This window comes from Panthera onca, chromosome E1 (genome assembly GCF_046562875.1).
Source record: "Panthera onca isolate mPanOnc1 chromosome E1, mPanOnc1 haplotype 2, whole genome shotgun sequence".
Classification (NCBI taxonomy): domain Eukaryota; kingdom Metazoa; phylum Chordata; class Mammalia; order Carnivora; family Felidae; genus Panthera; species Panthera onca.
The window spans coordinates 29,136,849-29,162,272 of NC_138352.1; the positions used below are offsets into that span (position 1 = coordinate 29,136,849).

The following is a 25,424-nucleotide window of genomic DNA, read 5'->3' on the forward strand; positions in this document are numbered from 1 at the left end:
GAGTGTTGTATGGATTTTCAGTCTCAAATTGCGCTAAATGCTCATCATTGGTATGGTATGTTTTGGTCTATATGGATTAATGCCAAGACAGATCCCAATTTGTTACAGAAAGTTGGATTACTGTTGATTTTTGTTCTGTTTTTTTTTTTTAAATATATATACTTTAAAAAGCCAGATATGCTTCCACATGCAAAGGCAGGTTTTTCCTGGGAGGAATTACTACAGGAAGTAGTCTGAGGTATGAAGGGTAACATGAGGCTGTCCACCATGAGGTAGTGGGTCAAACTGAAGGAAGGAGTATTTTATTTTTTAATTATTATTATTATCATTTCAGGTAAAGAAGGAACATTTTGAAGTGTCATCTAATCCCGTGATAGCGGCCTCGTTCCCACAAGTGTTAACAGTAGTTGGGTGCACTGAAAACGGTAAGCACATTTTGATCATGACACCAATTGTATCCTCCCAGTATAAGTTGGTGAGCTGGAGAAACCAGGGTAAGACCACTGGCATGATTACATGTTTCAGAATGTCCAAATGTGTAGCTAGTACCCCGTGATGAAATGCCCCACCCACTAGGATCATCTGAATCTGGCCAAAACAGATCACACTTTGGGTCCTCATGTGGAACTTCTTGTAAACGATCCTAGGCTCTTATATGATCCAGTGTTATCTATGGGTGGAGAGATGCCATGCTGTAGAGGCAAAATATCTGTCCATCTACTAAGGCTGTAAGTGGAAGATAATCAACTAGATCTGTAAAATATGTCCAAACATTGGCATTTGCATACTTTCGTAGACATTCGTCATAAAAGCCTTATAATTGGGTAATTTGTCAGCTTTCTTGTTTTCCTTGCAATATTATAATGTGTTCTGGGTAATGCATCTTTTTTTTTCAATATATGAAATTTATTGTCAAATTGGATTCCATACAACACTCAGTTGGGTAATGCATCTTTAATGCCACAAGAAGAGTCACACTCTCCACTGAGTAGGAGCCTCTGTCTACATAGTCGTCCTCGAATAGATCATTTGTATCCGGTGATTTTCCACCAATTCCATAAGATCATGGAACTGACAATGCACATTTCTACACAGTAACAGGACAGCGAACTTCTTGCACATTTGATTCTTTTGCTAAAATTTCCTTAGCCTTTTGGCACAGCGTCTGCACTTGGTTCTGGTTAAGCTGTTTCCACTCATTCAGCTGCTCGACCCATTAGTCCGTCTCCTTGGTGAACGCCTTGTTGTCAAGGAGAGCCTGATCCCCTTCCCCACCACCTCCCTGCCCTCTCCCTGCCCCTACCTTTTCATGCTTGTGTGGAGCTCCCAGGAGAAGAAAGAACCAGACAGCTGGCTGCTGGGCCCCTCACCTCACCCCAGGTCAGCTGTCGGTGAGGGCTCTGGCCCAGAGGAGTCCTCTGCCTGCCCTTGGCTTCCAGGTTGCATGCATGGGAGTCAGTGAAGGGTGAAGGGTGTGGGGAGGTTGGAGTGTGGCTCAGGTGGGTGTGGGCGCAGTGTCCAGCAGAGGCTAACTACCTGCTACCTCCTCCTTTCCCCCAGCCTCTCAGGGCTCTCTCGCCCCTTTTCTCACTCTTTCTATCCCTTCTTCCTCTGACCAATTAATTTATGACAAAGGAGCAAAGAATGTACAATAGAGGAAAGAATAATCTCTCCAAAAGCTTGTATTGGGAACACTGGACAGCCACATGCGAAAGAATGAAACTGACCACTATCTTCACTACACACAAAAAATAAAGTAAAAATGGCTTAAATACTTGAAATAGGATGTAAAACCAGAAAAGCAAACGCAAATCAAAATCATAGGATGTAAAACCAGAAAACTTAAACTACAAAGCTTCTGCACGCAAAGGAAAGCATCAGCAACATCAACAAACGCAATCTACAGAGTGGGATAAAATATTTGAAAATCATATATCTGATAAGGTGTTAGCATCCAAAATATATCAAGAACCATTCAACTCAGAAGAAGGAGGAGGAGGAGGAGGAGGAGGATCGGGAGGAGGGGGAGGGGGAGGGGAAACCCCAAACAACACAAGTAAAAAATGGGCAGAGGAAGTGAACATATGTTTTTTCCAAAGAAGACATACAAATGACCAACAGGTGCATGAAAAGCTGCTCAACATCACTAATAATCAGGGGAATGCACACGAAACTGCAGTGAGATACCACCTCATACTTGTTATGTGGCTATTACCAAAAAGACAAGAAATAAGTGTTGGCGTGGATGTGGAGAAAAGGGAACCCCGTGCACTGTTGTAAATTGATGCAGCCACTATGAGAAAGATTATGGAGTTTTCTTAAAAACTTGGAAAAGTAGAACTTCCAAAGAAAGTCTGCTGGAAGAATTCCCTCTTGAGTGCAGAAAGTCTGCCTTCATGAAGGGCAATCTGCTTTACTCAAAATCTGCCAATCTAAAAGTAAATTTTATCCAAAAACATTCTCACAGAAATATCTAGAATAATGTTTGATCCAATATCTGGGCACTGTGACCCACCCAAGTTGATACATGAAATTAATCGTCACATGCATTATTGGCAAAATTATTGTTTTGTGTCTACCGTTTTGCCTTGAAACAATTTACCAGTAATAAGCCTAGTGATTGTTTTTGATACCTTTTGATTTTGAATCCAAATTCTTTATTTTATGTAATAATCGTGATGAGATTTTTTGCTGGACTGGTATATTAACGCTGGAGTGAATTACTTCCATTAAGCGTCTAATGAGTTGAAAGTCTTCTCTTTTCCCTCAGTAAGTACACTAGAGATGAATAAACCAGTATCTAAGATCTCACATATTTTACATTAAACATTCCTAACTTCTCATTTCCCTTCAAGAATGCAATGCGAGTTGTGAAAAAGACCTCAAGTCAATTGGTAGAGATTAGGACGTACAAGTTTAACCCATCATCGTTGATAGCCATCATGATTCCATAGAGAAGTTAGTGAATGAGGATGTGGGAAGTCTGAATTCTGGCTCTGGTTGTATCTTCAATTAGCTGTGGGATGTCAGGAGATGAGAAAAAAGGCTCAGGTTCAACGCTCACCTCTGCTACTTTTGGTTGTTTGCCCCTGAAAGGTAAACTTAGCATTGTGCTTAGCCAGGCTGGCTTTCTCCATGAAATGGAGAGTATAACAAAACTGTGTTTCTCACAAGGTCATTTAGATAATTAAATGAAGGAGTCTTATAGAAGATGAGTGCATTTCATAACAGATTACTAACTGAAGGACTTAGTTGTATGAAAGGGTAATTAGGTGTAGAAGTGTGTTAAAATCCAACCCCATTCTGGTCCAGATCTTTGGCTGAGAGAACACTCATCTGCTTTTTATCTCCAGTTTTGTATCTCTGAAAAGAGGATCATGATCTCATAAGTTTATTCCAAGAAAAGTCTACGAAATTTGTGATAAACCAGCACAGATATTATATAATATACTCTTATGAAATTATGGAATAATATCATTAATCTGGGAAGTAAGAAATTTTTAAAAACTGTAAAGACTGATATTTGTAGTTTGTAAAGCACTGCTACATTCATGATCTCATTTGAACCTCACACCACCCCCATACAGTAGTATTTTTGAACCCACTTAATCAAGGAAGAACCTTGGGCTCAGAGACAAAAGTATGTGACTTTCTCAAAGGCTAGTGAGGGGCAGAGGTGAGATTTGATGGAATCAGGGTCTGAATTGAAGGCTCATGATTCAGTTCATCATCCCCTTTCTCATTGCGATTCAGGTTGGTAGACTAGGGCCCTGGAAGGCCCGTAGGCAAGGAAAAAGTCAGAAAACCTAAGTCTCAAAGCAGTGAAAGGAAGGGGCTAAAAAATTTTAATAAGGTCACAAGCTGTTGTTTTATGTACTATGATTTGGGATACCTTTTTTTCAGCATTACTGTGGAAGTAGCCTACTGACAAAAGATGAGTACTATACCTAGTTCAACATTCAGCTGAGGCTTTATTTTCTCTGGGAAGATGTTGTGGAGACCCACCTTGGCCAAGGGTCTCTTTCTTCTGCTGTCCCACAGAACCCTAAGCAGACCTTCAGCTCTGCACTTAATGTATTATCATGAACTTGTCTCTGTATAAGTCTGCCTTTTCCACCAACCTCTAAGCTCCTTGATGAAAACAGTACTGAAAAGATGAAAAGACTGTCACTGGTTTCTAGGACTTAGCAAAGTGTCTTGCCTCAACTAAAATCTTTTTTATTTTAAATGTTTTATTTTTAATGTTTATTTATTTTTGAGAGAGAGAGAGAGCAAGAGCGAGACAGAGAGTGAGAGAGAGCATGTGCATGAGCGGGGGAGGGGCAGAGAGGGAGGGAGACACAGAATCTGAAACAGGCTCCAGGCTCTGAGCTGTCAGGACAGAACCTGACATGAGGCTTGAATTCATGACCTGAGCCAAAGCTGGACACTTAACAGACCGAGCCACTCACGTGCCTCTCAACTAAAATCTTAATACATGTTTTTAAGTAAATCAAGTAAATATTTGTTGTCTGTATAAGTGAATAAACCTTAAATGTATTACCCTATTAGATGAATTGTATTTCTGCTATCAAGATACCTTTTTTAAACCATCGAGCATATATAGAAAATATAAGGGATGAGTAATCGTATGAATCTTGACCAGAAGTGTCCATCAGATTGTTAATTATACCCCAGATATTTTAGAGGCTCTGGGACTTCAGTCCTGAAGAATACTTATATGGTAAACTTCCTCGACTTTGCTCCAAATGTCTGACCGAAATTTGATTATTTATTTCCTTAAACCAATTTTACATCGTAACTTGCTGTTTCTTAGCAGATGTTATTGGTGTTTATTGCATAATATATTGGGGTTACAGCGTTATTTAAAAGGGTTATCTTAGTTTGACTCCGATCCTTCCCTTGTTCATTTGCAAAGACAGCGTTCTACTGTTAAAGTAGTACTTCCTGCATGTAGTTATTAGGTCCTGGTGATTTCATAATTTGCTTATTGTATCCACCACATTAGCCACTAATGATGCCTGGGGGCACCACTCATGCTTGGTCTAAAACTCAGTTTAGTCCATAACAGCAGTTATGAATATCGGCTGCTGTTAGAGTCACATGAACGAAATAGCCCCCTTTAGCTCAGGAGAATTATTAAAGGAAATTGCTAACTCTTGAGCGACATTGTCTACAATGTATTAATTTGTCTCAATATATGAGTGCCAATCTTCCAGGCTAATTTATGTGATTATATTTTAATGTATGCACATTTAACATGTTGCCCACGTTGCTGTCAATTCAGTAGTTACTGTAGTATAGAAGAAGCTTTAAAAATAATTGAATCAGAAGATTTGTCCTCTCAAGACTAATCTGATACATGGCTTAAAGCTACTTGATTGGGAAGAATTTATCTTTAGTTCTATTTCAGACCTTCAGTTACACGGTGTGATTTTTCATTCTTGGGCAATATCTAAAGTCAGTCCATCATTGGTTTCCTTCTGGAAAGCGTAATGCTTTTCTGAGGAGATTTAAAAAATTTTTTTAACCTTTATTATTTTTGAGAGACAGAGAAAGAGAGTGAGCAGGGGAGGGGCAGAGAGAAAGAGCTACCAAATTCAAAGCAGACTCCAGCCTCCAAGCTGTCAACACAGAGCCCCACCGCGGGGCTCAAACCCACAAACCTTGAGATCATGACCTGAGCTGAAGTTGGACGCTCAACTAAGTGAGCCACCCAGGTGCCCCTGAAGAGAGTTTTTAAAGACTTTTTCTGATGTTTGTAGTGTGTGTCTTTCCTTTACACATTACTATAGACTGCAAAATCGTGTAGACCGCTGTAGCTTCAAAATAGCACAGTTCCGGGGCACCTGAGTGGCTCCATGGGTAAAGTGTCCGACTCTGGTTTCTGGCTCAGGTCATGATCTCATGGTTCGTGAGCTCAAGCCCTGCGGTCAGGCTCTGCACTGACAGCGTGGAGCTGCTTGGGATTGTCTCTCTCCCTCTCTCTCTGCTCGTACCTCCCCTCAAAAAAAATTAAAAAAGAAATAGCACAGTTCCCCTCCTTCCATCGTACACAGCTCACTCATCTCTACATCTTGTGGATTTTTGTCTTCTAAGCATTTCTTCCATTTCTTCCTTCAACTTTATCCCTGATACAGCTGGCAGAGTTCAGATTAATCACCTTTTACTGGCAGTAATCTTTCACCTGATTTTTTGTGACAGACTCTTAATGTATACTCACTCCTCTGTGAGTTCATCACCATTCCTGTGCCCAGTGGCCACCACCAGCTCCCTCAACTCCACTCTTCCTCTTCTGAAACCTTGTTCAGTTATCGTACTAAGGAGCATCCTGTATACCCCAAGTTGAATTGGGTGTCCCCCTTGGTTCCCATAAGACCTTGTGCTATGGATGTTATTTGTAGGCACCTAAGAATCGTCAAATGCTCTCTGGCTCCCCACTGTTACCTCCTTGAAGATAGGATCCCTGCAATCCACTTTTAACATCCCCAGCATGACTTTTTATGTTGTTGAGTTCTGTCAAGAGCCTCTCATGGAACTGAGATCGTACTACCTGGCTTCTTACGTGTTTTCATCTCAGTGCTGCTATAAGCGAAGGTGAGGTGGAAACTGTTTTCTTTTAAAAGCCACTTTAAGGGGCGCCTGGGTGGCGCAGTCGGTTAAGCGTCCGACTTCAGCCAGGTCACGATCTCGCGGTCCGTGAGTTCGAGCCCCGCGTCAGGCTCTGGGCTGATGGCTCGGAGCCTGGAGCCTGTTTCCGATTCTGTGTCTCCCTCTCTCTCTGCCCCTCCCCCGTTCATGCTCTGTCTCTCTCTGTCCCAAAAATAAAAAAAAAAAAAAAAATAAAAAATAAAATAAAAGCCACTTTAAGATTGGACAACTGTACATGAAATGCATTCTCATGATCTGAAACAGAAATATGTCTTGAAAATCAAATGTTTATGCTTTAACTATCAATGTGCATATGTACTTATGACATATGTCATCATGTCACTCAGAAAACAGTATTTCAATGTATGATCAAATACATACAACACACAAGGAAAAATGAGAGTTATACCTATATATTTTTTAAAGTAGGCTTCATGCCCGACATGGAGCCCAATTCGTTGCTTGAACTCATAACCCAAGATCAAGACCTGAGCTGAGATCAAGAGTCGGACACTCAATCGACTGAGCCACCGAGGTGCCCCAGAATGATACCCACTCTTAACTTCAACCAGATTTGCATATGAAACATTGACTGATTATTTCTCCTCTTCCCCCCATTTTGAAAATTAAATCCGTAATTGGGTAAATTAGACAAGCTTCTTCAAATGCTCTTAGTTTGTAATATGGCTATTTTTCATTTTGTCCTGAACTGAACAACATAACCTTTCCCTATTTGATATCATCATCACCTATCTACCATTTCTTCACCTAAAGCCATGTGAATATATAAAAAAAAAATCTTTCCAGGGGCGTCCGGGTGGCTCGGTCGGTTGAGCATCCGACTTCAGCTCAGGTCATGATCTCACAGTTGACGAGTTTGAGCCCTGCGTCGGGCTCTGTGCTGACAGCTCAGAGCCTGGAGTCTGCTTCGGATTCTGTGTCTCCCTCTCTCTCTGCCTCTCCCCCGCTCATGCTCTGTTTCAAAAATAAAGATAAACATTAAAAAAAATCTTTCCATACTCGTTCCATACTTCTTCCAGAGTGATGAACTAAAACATATTCCAGTTGTGTCTCAACTTTACTTAAATGCTTTCAGTCACTCCCCTTTGTCTGTAGGATACAGTTTCTATTTTTGGTCTGGCATTACTTCAAATTTCACTTCCTGTCATTCTGTTGCTCAAGCCTCACCTGTGCTATAGGAAATGTGAGCCACTCATGCTCTGCTCTGGCCATGCTACGCACTGTCACATGTTCCCTGCAGCTCACTTGCTCTTCTCTGTCCGGAAAGTCCTTCCCCAGGCCTCTTTCTGGGAAAGTGCTTTGGTCATTCAAGATCTGGTCCAGCCTGTGATGTTACCTCACTCATCCCCTGCAGAGTAAATGTATGCAGTTTCCGTTAGCCTTCTCATTTTATTACAGTTATGTATATTTCTGCTTTCCCAGGTCATTTGGGAGCCCCTCAACTGCAGTGAAATGCCTTGTTTGAAAATTCCAATACTTAGCAAAGATAACTGCTGGTAGCAGATATTCAATAAATACTTGTAGACTTGAGTTGCCTCACTCAATATAACATCTTGAGGTAGATATATATATATATACACACATATATATGTATATATGTATATACGTGCATATGTATATATATGTATATATATGTATATATGAATACACATGTATATATGTGTATATATGTATATATATGTATATATATGCACACACATATATGTATATACATACATATATATGTATATACATACATATGTATATATGCAAAAGGGTTCCTCTTTCCACATCCTCAACTACATCTGTCGTTGCCTGAGTTATTTATTTTAGCCATTCTGACAGGTATGTGAGGTGTTATCTCATTGTGGTTTTGATTTGTATTTCCCTGGTGACGAGTGATGTTGAGCATTTTTTCATGTGTCAGATGGTCATCTAGATATCTTCTTTGGAACAGGGTCTATTCAGGTCTTTTGCCCAATTCGTCACTGGATTATTTGTTTTTTGGGTGTTGAGTTTGATAAGTTCTTTATAGATTTAGATATTAACTTTTTATCTGATATGCCATTTGCAAATATCTTCTCCCATCCCGTCAGTTGCCTTTTAGTTTTGCAGATATTTTCCTTCGCTGTGCAGAAGCTTTTTATTTTGATGAGGTCCCAGTAGTTCATTTTTGCTTTTGTTTCCCTTGCCTCTAGAGACATGTTGAATCAGAAGTTGCTGCTTTCTTCTCTAGGATTTTGATGGCTTCCTGTCTTATGTTTAGGTGTTTCCTCGATTGTGAATTTATTTTTGTGTATGGTATAAAAAAGAGGTTAATTTTTCTGCATGTCACTGTCCAGTTTTCCCAGCACCATTTGCTGAAGAGACTGTGTTTATTCCATTGGATATTCTTTCCTGATTTGTCAAAGATTAGTTGGCCATATGTTTGTGGGTCCATTTCTGGGTTCTGTATTCTGTTCCATTGATCTTAATGTTTGTTTTTGTGCTACCATTTTATTTTTAAAGTTTATTTGTATTTATTTTGAGAGAGAGAGAGAGAGCAAGCAGGGGAAGGACAGAGAGCAAAGGAGACAGAATCCCAAGCAGGGTCTGTGCCATCAGTACAAAGCCAATTGTGGGGCTCCAACTCAGTAACTATGAGATCATGACCTGAGCTGAAGTCAAGAGTCGGATGCCCAACTGACTTGAGCCCCTCAGGAGCCCCAACGTATCTCATTTAATGCATGTAGACACTGTCTTTATGAATGACCATCATGAGAAAGGCTGTGAAGATGAGCAACTACTTTCCACTTTTTCTTTTAGAGAGAGAAAGAGAGACAGAGTATGTCTGGGGTGGGGGGAGGGAGGGAGAGCGAGAACCCTAATCAAGCTCCATGCTCAGAGTGGAGCCCAATGTGGGGCTCCATCCCAGGACTCTGGGATCATGATCTGAGCCAAAATCAAGAGTCAGATACTTAACCGACTGAGCCACCCAGGGAACACAAGAGTGACAGTATTCTAACTCTTGTAACTGTTCCCATTTGGGGTATATATCTGGGTTAGTTCAAATGAGATGGGGAATAGTACATAATCTTTCCTGTATTTGGTGGAGTTCAGAACAGTTAGAAGCTGAATTTAAAATACTTTTGGGGGGCGCCTGGGTGGCTCAGTCGGTTAAGCGGCCGACTTCGGCTCAGGTCACGATCTCACAGTCCGTGAGTTTGAGCCCCGCGTCAGGCTCTGTGCTGACAGCTCAGAGACTGGGGCCTGCTTCAGATTCTGTGTCTCCCTCTCTCTCTGACCCTCCCTCATTCATGCTCTGTCTCTCTCTGTCTCAAAAATAAATAAACAAAAAACAAAAAAAAAAAATTAAAAAAAAAAATAAAATACTTTTGGGGCGCCTGGGTGGCTCAGTCGGTTAGGCGGCCGACTTTGGCTCAGGTCATGATCTCGCGGTCTGTGGGTTCGAGCCCCGCATCGGGCTCTGTGCTGTGCTCTGTGCTGACACCTCAGAGCCTGGAGCCTGTTTCAGATTCTGTGTCTCCCTCTCTCTGACCCTCCCCTGTTCATGCTTTGTCTCTCCCTGTCTCAAAAATAAGTAAAACGTTAAAAAAAATAAAATACTTTCAACCTACACTCTAGCTACAGTTTAGACTTTATTGAGGTTTTTTTCAGATTTGTGTGGTATAGACAAATACTCCTATCAACTCCGTAGGACTTTGAGGATGTTTGATTAGCAGTAATTCACGGTTATAATTTTCTTAAATCCTTGAGATACTGAGCAAAGGTCAATACTTTTTTGATGAACATTTTCTACTTCTCTACAAGTTTATAATTTATGTGTTTCTCTTTTTTGCTTCTACTACATCTACAATAAAGGATGGAATACAACTTTATATAAAATAAGACATGAAAATAAACTTTCCTATTTGGTCAGTGTTTTCAAAATTGGAAGTTACAGATGTAACTTTAGGTTGATATGTAAATATGTAGATATTTTCATTTATACCTATCAGATATCTGTGAATGTAAAATTATAAAATTAGATGATGCATATCAATGAAATATTCATATTTGAGAATAAATATTTACATCTGGAATCAGAAGCCAAGGAAAATTGAAACATAAATACACGTACATTTCTCTTTTGAGGTGCCAGGGGGAAAAAATCATAGGATTAGAAGATTTCAAGCTATTCCTTTAAGGAAACCCATTCATTTTTCAAAATCAACATATTCTGTCTCTCTTTACTAAGCCATTATCACACACACAAATAAAAAAGAAATCAGTTGGCATATGGAAACTGAAATCCATTTAAATTACACTGAATAATTCAACAAACAGGAGAAGGAACATCTGGGGCATCTGGAGCACCTGGGTGGCTCGGTCAGTGGAGCATCCAACTCTTGGTTTCAGCTCAAGTCATGATCTTATGGTTCATGAGTTTGAGCTCCACATCGGGCTCTGTGTGGGCAGCATGAGCCTGCTTGGGATCCTCTCTCTCCTTCTCTCTCTGTCCCTCCCCTGCTCACGCACTCTGCCTGTCTCTAAACAAACAAACACACACACACACACACACACACACAAACTTATTTTTAAAAAAACCCTGCAGAGTCTGTCTCTTCAGTTCAGGTCAGCGGGTGTTACCCAGAGCCTCGTGCAAGGTCTGCTGGGTGAGGAACAACCACCTGAGCAATGGGGACCCACTTACTGTCCTCTAGGCGATTTATTTACTCAAGAAGTATCTGTGGACTCATAAGAGCCACAGAAATCAGGGTGTTTCCTATCTGAAGTTCATAGTGATAATAAAAAATGGAGAAGGGATTATCTGGACCTCCAAGTTCTCTGACTAAATCATGCAGTGTTTTGGGATAATAATAAAATGTGATCACTCAACCAATGGAAGGAAACACTTCTGGGAGCTACCTAAGGCTAAACTGTGGTTAGCTGACACTTTTGAAGGTGAATGCTTTTAGTTCTCTAGGCCTTTAAAATTTAATTGGAAATAAAATTATTTTGTACCAACTGGTTTTTCTGTTGATGCCAATAAGTTGTATCTACTTCTGACTTTATTTAGTCACTAGCCTGCCAAAGGGAAGCACACACACCCAAATCTAAATCTTTCCTTATCTTATATGCACAATTTGGAGAATTCCAGTGACATTCAGGTGCCGGGTACCCAAACTGCACACCTACTGTACTATGTCCTTTAATTACAAATGTCAAGAAAGCAGGCATTTTTTTTTTTTTTTTGCCTGATCATTCTCAAGCTGTAAAGTTTTCTGTTGTTGTGGAATTTTTTTGATTTCTGAATTTTAGGTTAATTTAGGACAAAAATCTACACAAAATGATCCCTCTTCATCCATCCATCTTATCACGATTTTATGAGCTATGTAGCTTTTGAAGAAGCTTAGCAAGTTCTTTGTGTGTAAGAAGAATGACTTTTTGCCAGTCAAGTGATGAGTCGTAGGGTTTTCTTTTTGCTACTCAGAGCATGGTCTGAGCAATAGGAGAGTTCCTCGTGAATCTTCCAAACTTCCACAGCCTCAACCACCTGCTGTCTGTGTATAGATGCTTCAGAGTTGTCAGAGACAAGGTTACCAGAAACCCTGAATTAACATTTCCAGAAAAGGAGCCTTAGCAATAGCAAGAAAGGGCAATGGGAAGTTAATAAGAATGCAAGCTGCATTTTTAATAACCCCTTGTACTTGCTGTTTTTATACAGTGAACTTTTGACTGAGATGAATACATGTAGGAAAGACCACGGGGAAAAATTCATTAGAATTTAAACACTTTTGATTGGGCACCTGGGTGGCTCAGCCGGTTAAACATCTGACTCTTGATTTCTGCTCAGGTCATGATCTATGTGGTTCCTGAGCTTGAGCCCTGTGTCAGGCTACGTGATGACAGTGCAGAACCTGCTTGGGATTCTCTCTCTCTCTCCCTCGGCCCCTTCCCCACTTGTGTGCACTCTCTCCCTCTCTCTCTCAAATAAAAAAAAAATAAACAAAATTAAACCCTTTTGAGGTTGACTTACTTGCTCTTCTTTGCTTAACCTTAGACTCTTATTTGAATGATTACAGTGTGCCTCCCAGATCAGTTCAAATTGTCTGACAAAGTTTACTTTGCTTTCTCTCAATTAAAAAGTGGTAGCTTCCATCAAGGGGAAACCAGACTCTAAATAATCTGATTAAGTGGTTTGCCCAAAGCCAACACTTACTGAGCTGAGGTTTGATCTCTGCACCAATTAACTTTTTACCATTAAACATTATTTTTTGATAGTTGCACTCTGAGTTGAGGAAATACCATTGATATATATAGTTTAGCCAAACACAAAAGAATCAACTTTAAAGGAAAACCTTCCTTTCAAGTTTCTGATTATTTGGTCAATTCTGCTTATTCATCAGAGTCACATTATTCTCTTGATTTCTCTCTTCTCTGTGTTTTGTCATTAATTTTCATCATGCTCTGGACTTCTAGTGTACAGAGTGCATTTTTCGTCCTGGCGAGACGAGGTTGCAAAGTGGGATTAGAGGTTCACACAGGTGACAAGAAGGCAGAGAAAGCCTTGGAAGTGAAATCATTAAAAGTCCATGTTCAAATGTTGAAGTTTAATGTAATAAGAGTTAGCTTTAATCAAAGGCATTCTTGCAGGAGGGGCTTATGCTGTCTCCTCTCTGGATGGGAGCATGAATTTTTTTAAATGTCCCTACTGTGCACATAAAGCATTAAGGAGCCATAGCAGCTAGATAGGATGCTGATTTGTTGCTTCTAGTGTCATATCCTCTGGTCCTACTGTTTACGTTTTTTTATTACTACTTAATGTTTGCAGGTGTACGTCTTTGATAGTTCATGCTTCTCTATATCCCTTATTGTTCTTTTTTTTTAATATTTTAATTTTTAAGTAATCTCTGCACCCAATGTGAGGCTCAGACTTACAACCTTGAGATCAAGAGTCACATACTCCATAGGGTGAGCCAGTGAGGCACCGCTCCCCTGTCGTTCTTAACATAGTATGTTACACATAGCGTGAACAGGTATGGAACAAAATAATTAAGTTGGGTTTCCTGGGTCGTTGTTTCTTTGTACTTTTTCTGTGGACCTTTGCAAGCATTACAAGAATGGTAGTTACATCTAGATCGCAAATATCTTAGGAGTCCTGTGCTTTAAGTATGAGAAAGGCAGCAGGTACTCCCCAAAGGTTTTATGACTTGATCTTTGTGTTTGTGTGCAGGTGTGTGTGTGTATGTGTGTGATTCTCATATGAGTAACAGTCAATGAAATAAATCCCATCCCACATTATAAATACATTTCAGTATTCTCAGATGTTTGCTTTATGGTTTTAAATCACCTAAAGGAATGTCAGCTTTGAAATATCCTTCATCCAAGTCACAGATGTCTGGTAGACCCCATCCTGAGGCTGAATGGACAGAGGGAGCATTCTATCCTGAGAAGTGAAGTAACAACACATACTTCTAGAAATCTAAAAGGAAGGATAATTTGTATGTGTTTAGTCCTTCATGCAATACTTTAAAATGCATTTTCATATTTGGTCTTCACTGCAACTCCATGAGACACATTCATGTTATTACTCCATTTAACGGCTGAGTAAACTGAGGCTTTACAAATTTAAATGAGTCAGGATTTGAACCTGGGCCTTCTGATGCCCTAACCCATTGTCATTTCACTAAAGTAAGTTACTTGTCTCGGCTTGGGAAGGTCTTATCTTTAGGAATGTCACCTCATGGCATAATCTTTCCAGTGTGCCATGCATCTATATATATAATTTTCTATATTTTACCAAGAGGGTTTCCTAGAAAATTATAAAGAAATCAAAAGAATTGTTAGACCACAGATATGTTCATAGATGATGACCCAGATAAAATTCAGATGTAATTTTTTTCTATATGGGGGAGAACATGCTTTTCTCTGAATCAGGAACCTGAGTGTTCCTGAACCTAGTTCATTATGTTGAACAACTCCACTCAAGGTCCTTCCTGTCCAAGACTTGCCCTGAGTACTGTTAGAATATTGACAGGAAGTCCTGGTTCTGTTAGAAGGATGTGGTAGGTATGCAACTGGTCTTAGATAGTCTTTCCCAAATTTTGTTGCACGTCAGGATCCAGGCTTTCAGGATTGAAATCTCTAGGAACAGGATCTGGATAGCTGTTTTTACAAGCTTTCTGGTGCACTTTTTGGGAAATGCCGCTTAGAAATTTCATTTAGGAAAGCGTTAAGGGCCTGGGAACCCAACTCCACAGGAGTCAATGTAATAGGCTTGTCGCAGAAAGAGCTCATAGGGTTTGAATGTATAAGAATCTACCCTAATTTATTCTCCAAGGTCTAGGAGGACCAGAAGTCAAAGTAACCCTGGGGGTGGGGGTGGGGATGCCTGAGTGGCTCAGTCAGTTAAGCATCCAACTCTTGACTTCAGCCCAGGTCATGATCTCACCGTTTGTGAGATGGAGCCCCGTGTCAGGCTCTGCGCTGATAGCATGGAAACCCGGTTGGGATTCTTTCTCTCCCTGTCTCTCTACCCCTCTCCCCTGCTTGCTCACTGTCTCTCTGTCTGTCTGTCAAAATGAATAAATAAACTTAAAAACAAAAAAACAAAAACAAAAACAACAAAAAGTAACCCTAGGCCATTCTCCACAGCTCCCTAGACATTTAAATACTTGTCAAAATCCAGAGACTTTTGAAAATCATTTCCAGAGCACTAAGTTCATAGAACCATAGAATTGAGTACTAAAAGGGCCTGTAAGGTTCTTTAGCTAGAACACTCAATCTGAAAACAATGAAAATAAATTATTATATAGAAAAGTGATCAAATAAAACAAACATTTATTAATGCATTTAATAAGATTATACTGAAATGGAAAAAATCTACTGAGAGACAGTAAAGGAGACAGATAAGTGGAGAGCATAACTTCAGGAAGGAAAGATGGAATATTCTTAAAGAGTTTTTTTCACTCTCCTCTACAGAGTCCTTCAACATATTCTGGTGACGCTCAAAAGGAAATTCTAACTCCTTGGCATTCATCCAAAGGCCCTTGGAATTCAACTCGTGTTCCCTCTTTACCCTCGTCATTCTCCTCTCCCTGTAGATGCTCTCTGGCTCCTCTGATTCCTGGCATCTCTCCCCCTTGAAAACCACACAGCTGCCTCCAGATGACCATCTGTATCCTACTAACCTTCGTATTGTCTTATCTAAAACGTGACCTCATCGCCCTTTGTCTCTGCACTTGGCATTAGCTTTCCTTCAGAGTATGTACTATCTAGCGCTCCCCACATCCCGACTTCACATTGTATGCGTGCGTGCTTGCTGTTTTGCACTCTTTTATGCAATTATGCCATAACTGTTGGCTCTTTGGATTGTCCACTGCTGTCTTAGTGCCAGGCCCATAGTAGGCACTCGGTACACAGTTATTGAATGAGTAAGTAAATGAATTCTCCTTAACCTAGTCTATAAATTCTATGAGATCCCCATCAAATTCACAAAGAATTTACGGTTTTGGAACTTGATCAAATGACTCAAATTCATACATACTAAAGTTTAGAATATACATATTTTTTGAAACAAATTCTACTTGCAGAAACTTCTCCAAACAATAATGGAATAAATGTTTGGAGACACCTAGAGAATGACCATCACAGAATTATTCAGAAAGCAGAAAATGGAAAATAATTTTTAAGTCCATTAATGAGAGTGTAGTTATATGATCTATGGTTGGAGAAAAAAGGTACTAGAAGATAATATTTTTCAGAGATATTTCAGTGATATTATAAATGAAGTGTTACCAAACAATATATACAACTTTTAAAATGAAGATATATGTACATTTACATATATGCATAGCATATCTGAAAGAATATTTATGAAGATATTAGTAATTATTTCTGATTGTGGGGAATATTATCTTGACTTATTTTTAGAAATCCTCATTTCTTTTTTTTAAATGTTTGTTTATTTCTGAGAGAGACAGAGAGAGACAGAACGCAAGCAGGGGAGGGGCAGAGAGAGAGGGAGACACAGAATCCGAAACAGGCTCCAGGCTGTGAGCTGTTAGCATAGAGCCGGACAGGGGGCTTGAACCCACAAACTGTGAGACCATGACCTGAGTCAAAGCTGGATGCCTCACGACTGACCCACCCAGGAGACCCTAGAATTCCTCATTTCTACGATAGCCATGATTTATTTTTAAAATGAAAAGGTCTATTTTTACTTTGGAAAAGGGAAAACAGTATCCAGTACAATTTCCGTATTGTATACATGAAAAAATTGGTCCAAGATAGGAATTGTGTGTGTGTGTATTTAGGTATGCCCTCCCTCAAGTATGAAGATGGAGATGAAGAAGTTTCTTGAATATAATCCATCAGGAAGAAGAGCAGGCTTTGTTTTACTGAAAGGTTGGGAGTTGTTTTAATTTTTCCTGAACCAAATAGCTATTTTTTAGTAATCCCAAGCTTAGCTGCCAAAGTGTCATGTGAAAAGACACTTGATTCAGAGAGAGATCTCCGCACACAGAATATGTTTACCACAGGACATTAAGGCAGCAAAATGTGACACTCGTCCACCCCCACACTGACAATATTTTTTTGGCTTGATTTTTATAGGTCTCCCCTGTTTTGTTTCTTAGCATAGTTGTAGAACTTTTTTTAAGCTTTATTTTAAGAGAGACAGAGACAGAGAGAGAGAGAGAGAGAGAGAGAGAGAGAGAAAACAGGGGAAGGGCAGAGAGAGAAAGGGGGCCAGAGGATCTGAAGCAGGCTCTGTGCTGACAGCAGAGAGCCTGACACAGGGCTCATACTCACGAACCGTGAAATCATGACATGAGCCAAAGTTGGATGCCCAACTGACTGAGCCACCCAGGTTCCCCAATAGTTGTAGAACTTTCTATGGCCTTGATGTGTTCTATTTTAAAATTTATTTTCTATTTATACTATAGTGAACCTCATCTGTCCACTCTTTAGATTTCTTCTCCTTTTCCCCTTTTCTTCTCTTAAAAATCTTATTTCCAGCATACATGAAGAAAAAAACCTATTTTCATGCCATTGAAAAAACTCACAACTGCCTAAATGCTGTTTCAGGTCTTAAAATGTAACAGTTAATATTGCAGGGTTTTCCATCGTCTGTATTTAACTTCTTACTCCATTGAAGTGTCTTTTACATCACCCTTAAATTTCACCTTTACTTTTTTGGTTTCTACCTTCTCTTTAGTACCTTGCCATAATGTTCTTCTCCTGTTTTCTTTTTGTCCTTTCTCTTCTCTCGCTCTCTTCCGTTTTAACAAACCCAATGACGTGGAAGTTCCATGCCACAGACAGGAGCTGTCTGAGGACTCGTTCTCTTTCCCGCCACTGTCTCTGAAGCTTCCTCAGGCTTCCAGGGGATTTGCTCTTCCACTTCGGGATGGCTTTTCAGAAATCTCACCTTGAGAATGAAATCCAGCCATTTGCAACAACAAGGATGAACTTTGCAGTCATTTTCATGAAATAGGTGAAGTCAGACAAGAAACGTAAATACTGTACTGATCTCATTTATATGTGGAATTTCATGAAACAAACTCGTAGATGCAAAGAATAGATTACTGGTTGCTCGAGGAGTGGTGTGGGAGTGGGGGGGGGCGTGCATGAAATGGGTGAAGGGGACCAAAAGGCAGAGGCTTCCAGTTGTAAAATGAGGAAGTCCTGGGGATGTAATGTACTGCATGGGGACTGTGGTTAATAAAGCTGTATTGCATATTTGAGAGTTGCTGAAAGAGTAGATCCTAAAAGACAAAAATTTCTTTGTAAAGATGAATGTTAACTAGACTTATTGCGGTGATCATTTTACAATATGTAAAAAAAAAACAAAAACATTACATAGTACACCCAAAGAGTAATATATAATGCTGTGTGTCCAATATACCTCAATAAAAAGAAAAGAAAAACCAAAAACCCCACAACTTCACCTTGATATCCCAATTTTACCACTGGTTATAATTCTATTTGTGTACCTGATATTCTTGATATTTCTGATTTTCTGGAACAGTAGTCCTTCTCAAATCCTCATACTGTCTGGCCTTAAACTAAGAAATACGCATTTACGGTGCACCGGGGTGGCTTAGTGGGTTGAGCGTCCCACTTAGGTCAGGCCGTGATCTCACAGGTCGCCTTGTGAGTTCGAGCCCTACATTGGGCTCTCTGCTGTCAGGGCAGAGCCTGCTTTCGATCCTCTGTCCCTATCCCTCTCTGCACCTTCCCTCCCTGCTCACACTCTGTGTCTCAAAAATATAATAACATAAAAATACATAAGCACTTACAATCTACTTTCTTTGATATACATGCTATTAAATTTGAGACAGAGAAAAAGAGAAAATGCTATGTGGCAGTTCTCTGCAGGTTGCTCTGGAGACAAGGCATTTCAAGGCAGAAGGCTGCCTGTTGTCCTCGGTAAAGAGCGTAATGGTGCTAAGCAGTGTCTGGACACTGGGAAGGAAAAACTGTGGTTTGCTTCTTGTGCCCTTACTGCCCAATTGGTTTCTCTTTTAGTGGGGCAGGAAAGGAGTTTACTCTCCAGGATCTCTTAGAGGTCTTCCTAAATTCCTGGCTCTTTTTATAAAGTTTGAATAGAATCAGAGTTGTTTGTTCCTTTTTCTTGGAAGAGGCAATTGGTGCTCGGTGGCAATATTAATGGCTGAGGGGTTGCATTTTGGCAGTGTCAGTCTGCCTGGAATGCCATTCCCTGAGAAGTAGGAAGGCCATTTTCTTCACTTACGGACCTTGTTCTCAGGCAAGTTCCCACTGGGAGAAAGCCTGTGCTGGGCTTCTCTGTTTCCAGGGAAAGCCGAGCAGAGGGGTGGTTGGGGTCTCTGACGATCTGGGATCAGCGTTCGGCTTGTTCATAGAAATACTGAAGACTGCACACACAGCCCTCACCCGGATCCCCATTTTCTACTGGAGTTCTCTCCATGCGGCGAGTTTCCTATATCTATCTCATGGCTTAACAGTGTCTCACATACAGAAGGTGCAGCAAGAAAAGCAAATCTCCACTGGTAGACTGAGCAACTTCTTGTGTGTTTTTTCCTCACGTGTATGATGTATCATAGTAACTTGATTGGTGAGCTTCCTCACAAAAAGGGCAAGGGTTTCTACTTTTTGTATTCCTGCTGGCATCCAGCTCATTACTCTATTCGCAGGGAGCACACAGAATGTCACTGACCTTCATTCAGCATCCATATTTGTAATGTTTTATTTCATAGTATAAAACTCGATGACTAGGTGACGGTTGCACAATCATGTGAAAGCACCGTGGAACTGTATGTTTGCAGATGGTTAAAACATGAAACTAGGAAGAGTAGGTGAATAGCATCTTTTGAAGTGTCTTGCACAGTAGATCACTGAACTGTTGTTCTGTAACAAGCCACCATGGACTGTCACTGGTATACAAAATAGATGTGAATTTCTCATGTGTCTTGGGGTTCATCCCATCCAAGCTGGACTTACTTGAAGGCCTCTGATGAAGGTCTGGGCCGATGGAGGCCTTGAGTGCTGGCTGGAGGTTGGCTGATTAGGCATTAGGACCTGACGATGGACCTCAGTTCCATGTGTTTCTCATCTGCCCGAGGCCAGTGCAGCGCCCTTCTCCGGGTGCTCCTGGAGGCGCCAGAGAGTAAGCCCCAAGCACAAGCTTATCTTGAGCCTCTCCCTGGGCCACTTCTGCTAATATCCTGTTGATGAAAGCAAGTCCGTGGAGCCCAAAGTCAAGTCTCAGGGCGAGTCACTCAACCGCAGTGGATGGGAGGCACTCAACAGTGTATGGAAGAGAAGATGGAAATAGGAAGGTGTGAAGAATCAGGGCCAAATGATGTAATCTACCATACATCGTGTGGAATACTAGTGACTAGAGACCAATTCTACGAGGAGAATTATTTTATATAACTTTGTGGTGCCCTCCCACTGTGGCCAGGTTTTTAATCAGACCTGTGTTGTAATCTGGAATATCCATTTTCAGCAATTAGGATTGTGGTTGCACATTTCAGGGAGGGTGTAGTTTGGTGACAGTCTTGTCTAATATTCAGCCCAGCTGACAAAGACTGACCATGCTACGCTGAGCCTACGTTTTGTAATCAATAAAGCACCTTCCATGCCTTTCCTCACATTGGTGATTGTTTCATCTAGTTGCCCTTCTTAGTCACTTGTACCTGTATCTGAATCGTACTGATCCTTACCGCAGACTCGTTTCAAGACACTTTACCCCATGAAATCTTCCCTGAGCTTTATACTAAAAAAACATTTTTTTTCCACCTTGGCTTATTCCCATGGCTTAGCATATTTGGCATACCATTCAGTCATGACTTACTTGCTACTGGGTTCTAAGTTCTGTGTATGTGTGGTTCTTATGTGTCCAAACAGGATGCAAGCTCCTTAAAGGAGGAGTGGAAAAAATCCTAGGTTTGCAGATTTGAAATCCAAGCTCTCGTGCTGACCCTGCCATTGCCTAGCTTGGCAAGCCATTTCAGTATGTGCCGACGCACCACTATTGTTATGGGGGTCCCTCAATGCAATGTGACTTAGCAGAAGGGAAGAGAGAGACACAGGGAGGCAAATCTCATGTGAAGAGCCACAGAGGGAAGAGGCCAGTAAACAAAGAGGCAGAGGGGAGAGTGATACGGCAAGAAGCCAAGGGACATTTGGGAGTACCACAAGCTGGAAGAGGCAAGGAAGGATCTTACCCTACAGGTTTCAAAGAGAACATGGCCCAGCCAACATCTGGATTTTAAATTCTAGCCTCCGGAACTGTGACACAATGAATTTCTGTTGTTTGAAGCCATCTATCTGGTGGTGCTGTATTGTGCAGCCCTAGGAAAATCATACAGCCATCCTTCCACTGTGAGGTCTTGAACAAACGGTCTGTAAAATAAGAGACTCTCTTGTGGTATGTTCGATCTATTTGCAATTCCCCAAAACACCTCATGTAGCACACTGTTAGAGAGTAAGTTCTCAATATACTGATTGTATTGATTGATTAAAAATTTATACCCTGATTTTATACAGGGTAGGTTTAGAACAGTGAACAGCATTTAGAACAGAGAAACTATTCTGTATGATACAGCATATACAAGACATTGTCCATTTGTCAAAGCTCCTAAAACTGTATAAGAGAAACAGTGAACCGTAATGTAAAGTATTCCACACTCATGCAAGATGTTGATAATAGGGGAAAGTGTGGTGGGGAGAGGGAGTGGGTGGGGACTCTACTTTCCGAGCAATTGCTCTGTAAATGTAAAACCATTCTAAAAAAAAAAATCTAATAGGAATGACTAATCTGCTCAATGATATTTGAAGGTCCCCCCCTACCAATTCTAAATTGAATTGCGTCTCCATACAAAGGAAGGATGGAATTAAATGCAATAAAGTTCCTCAGCAGGGAAAACTGAACTTGCCCGAGTACAGTAGTAAGTTCAATGACAAGTAATTATCACTGAAAGTAATACTAAATGTAGCCATTCCTTTTATGACTAACTCTTGATTTCTCAAAAGATTCCATTTAAAAGTTTCATTTTAAATTCTTTATTGTTATCTTAAATTGCTGAAAATGCATATTCCAGGCAAGATCTGGTTTGGGTGAAAACCCTAAGCAAGGTGAGGAGGCACCAGAAAGTGATACGGCAGAATGTGGACAATGAGATAATGTGTGCAGGAATGCTGCTATGTTTTCCCCAAAGGAGACAAAACCAAAGACTCCTAGAGATTCTCATGGTTGTTGTATCTTTGGCAACCTTTGAAGAGTGACAATGACTTCACATTTGGTTTTGTGACTCAGGAAGGCTATCCGTGAAGATCGAGAACAGTTAGACTATTTTGTCTCTCCTGTGCTAAAAGTGTGTGTCCTTCCTTCCTATAATTTTACATCCAGTAAGATTGGTGGGGCTAATTTTAGGATGGAAGGTTCTCATTCAAACTATCCTTGTTGGATTTTCTCCTCACTCTGTAAATGAATCACACATCACTTGTGATCATTTGGGAAAGTAAGACACACGCAACACATGGAAGTTGACTTTTACTCCGTTAATCTAAGCTGTCTGATAGACAGCAGTGATGAGTGACTTATAAGGCAGTAGAAGGAAAAATGATATTTCATACTTGTTTCCACGTACAGTGTTGCATAAATGTAATGTAGTAATTGTGATATTACACAAAATGGATTCTGATCAAAATATCCCTTTCCATTGATTAAATGTGAAAGCAATTTATAGCTCTCAAGTCAATATCAAGAAATCATAATTATGTTAATGAAAATAGTACCAGTAAGGCAAATAGGCATGGGTTTTGTGCCACTCAATTTCAGGCACTGTATAGTAAATGAATTCTTAAAAGTGACACTTTAAACCCATAACCAGTAAAGAAATCAAATTAGTAATCAAAAATCTGCCAAGAAATGAGAGTCCAGGGCTGATGGGTTTCCAGGGGATTCCTCTATTCTTAGAGGATAATAGAATTCCTGTATCCTTAGAATAGAACCACCTATTCTTTTGAAGCTGTTCCAAAAAAATAGAAATGGAAGGAAAAGTTCCAAAGTCATTTGATGAGGCCAGAATTACCTTGATTCCAAAACCAGATAAAGACCCCACTAGAAAGGAGAAGTACAGACCAATTTCCCTGATGAACATGGATGCAAAAATCCTCAAAAAGATACTAGCCAAACAGATCCAACAATACAGTCAAAGAATTATTCACCATGACCAAGTATGCTTTACACCTGGGATGCAGCGTGGTTCAATATCCACAGAATAACCAATGTGATACAACACCTCAATAAAAGAAAGGACAAGAACAACATGATCCTCTCAATAGATGCAGAGAAAGCATTTGACAAAATACAGCATCCTTTATTGATAAAAACCCTCAAGAATGTAGGGATAGAAGGATCATACCTCAAGATCATAAAAGCCATATATGAAAGACTTACCACTAATATCATCCTCAATGGGGAAAAACTGAGAGCTTCCCCCCTAAGATGAGGAACATGACGGAATGTCCACTGTCGCCACTGTTACTCAACATTGTATTGGAAATCCTAGCCCCAGAAATCAGACAACATAAAGGAATAAAGGGCATCCAAATCGGCAAGGAGGAAGTCAAACATTCACTCTTCACAGACAATATGATACTCTATATGGAAAACAGAAAAGATTCCACCAAAAAACTGCTAGAACTGATCCATGAATTCAGCAAAGTCGCAGGATATAAAATCAATGCACAGAAATCAGTTGCATTCCTATACACTAATAATGAAGCAACAGCAGGAGAAATCAAAGAATTGATCCCATTTACAATTGCACCAAAACTCATAAAATATGTAGGAATAAACGTAACCAAAGAGGTGAAAAATCTATACACTGAAAACTATAGAAAGCTTATGAAATAAATTGAAGAAGACACACCAGAAACAAAAACGAAAACAAGTGGAAAAACATTCCATGCTCATGGACAGGAAGAACAAATATTGTTAAAATGATGATACAATGTAAAGCAATCTACATATTCAGTGCAATCCCCATCAAAATAACACCAGCATTCTTGACAGAACTAAAACAATCAGTCTTCAAATTTGTGTGGAACCAGAAAAGACTCCGAATAGCCAAAGTAATCCTGAAAAAGAAAACCAAAGCTGGAGGCATCACAATCCTGGACTTCAAGATGAATTACAAAGCTATAATTATCAAGACAGTATGGTACTGGCACAAAAACAGACACTCATATCCACAGAACAGAATAGAGAACCCAGAAATGGACCCACAAACATCTGGCTAACTGATGTTTGACAAAGCAGGAAAGAATATCCAATGGAATAAACACAATCTCTTCAGCAAATGGTGCTGGGAAAGCTGGACAGTAACATGCAGAAAAATGAAGCTGGACCACTGTCTTATACCATACAAAAAAATACACTCAAAATTGAGGAAAGACCTAAACATAAGACAGGAAGCCATCAAAATCCTCGAGGAGAAAGCAGGCCACAACCTCTTTGACCCAGGCTGCAGCAACTTTGTTGACATGTCTCTGGAGGCAATTAAAAAAAAAAAAAAGCTAAAATAAAGTATTGGGACCTCATTAAGATAAAAAGCTTGTGCACCACAAAGGAAAAAATCAGCAAAACTAAAAGGCAACCAACAGAATGGGAGATGATATTTGCCAATGACATATCACGTAAAGGGTTAGTATCTAAAATCTAGAAAGAACTTAGCAAACTCAACATCATCCCCCCTAAAAAAGAAATAATCCAGGGAAGAAATGGGCAAAAGACCTGAATAGCTCCTGTTCCAAAGAAGACATCCACATGGCTAACAGACACATGAAAAGATGTTCAACATCACTCATCATCAGGGAAATACAAAATAAAACCACAGTGAGATACTACCTCACCCCTGTCAGAATGGCTGAAATCAACAACTCAGATGACAACAACAGATGTTGGCGAGGCTGCGGAAAAAGAGGATCCCTTTTGCAGTGCTGGTGGGAATGCAAACTGGTGCAGCCACTCTTGTAAACAGTATGGAGTTTCATCGAAAAATTAAAAATAGAACTACCCTACAACCTAGCAATTACACTACTAGGTATCTGTCCAAGGGATACAGGTGTGCTGTTTCAAAGGGGTAGACACACCCAATGTTTATAGCAGTGCTATCGACAATAGGCAAAGTATGGAAAGAGTCCAAATGTTCATGGATGGATGAATGGATAAAGAAGATGTGGTGTATGTATATACGATGGAGTATTACTTGGCAATGAAAAAGAATGAAATCTCG

General features: G+C 40.2%; 1 pseudogene; it reads right to left on the reverse strand.

Annotated features, from left to right (window-relative positions):
* Positions 1 to 219: 219 nt before the first annotated feature.
* On the reverse strand, positions 220 to 19,585 carry LOC132687097 (serine/threonine-protein phosphatase 2A catalytic subunit beta isoform pseudogene; annotated as a pseudogene).
* Positions 19,586 to 25,424: the final 5,839 nt, after the last annotated feature.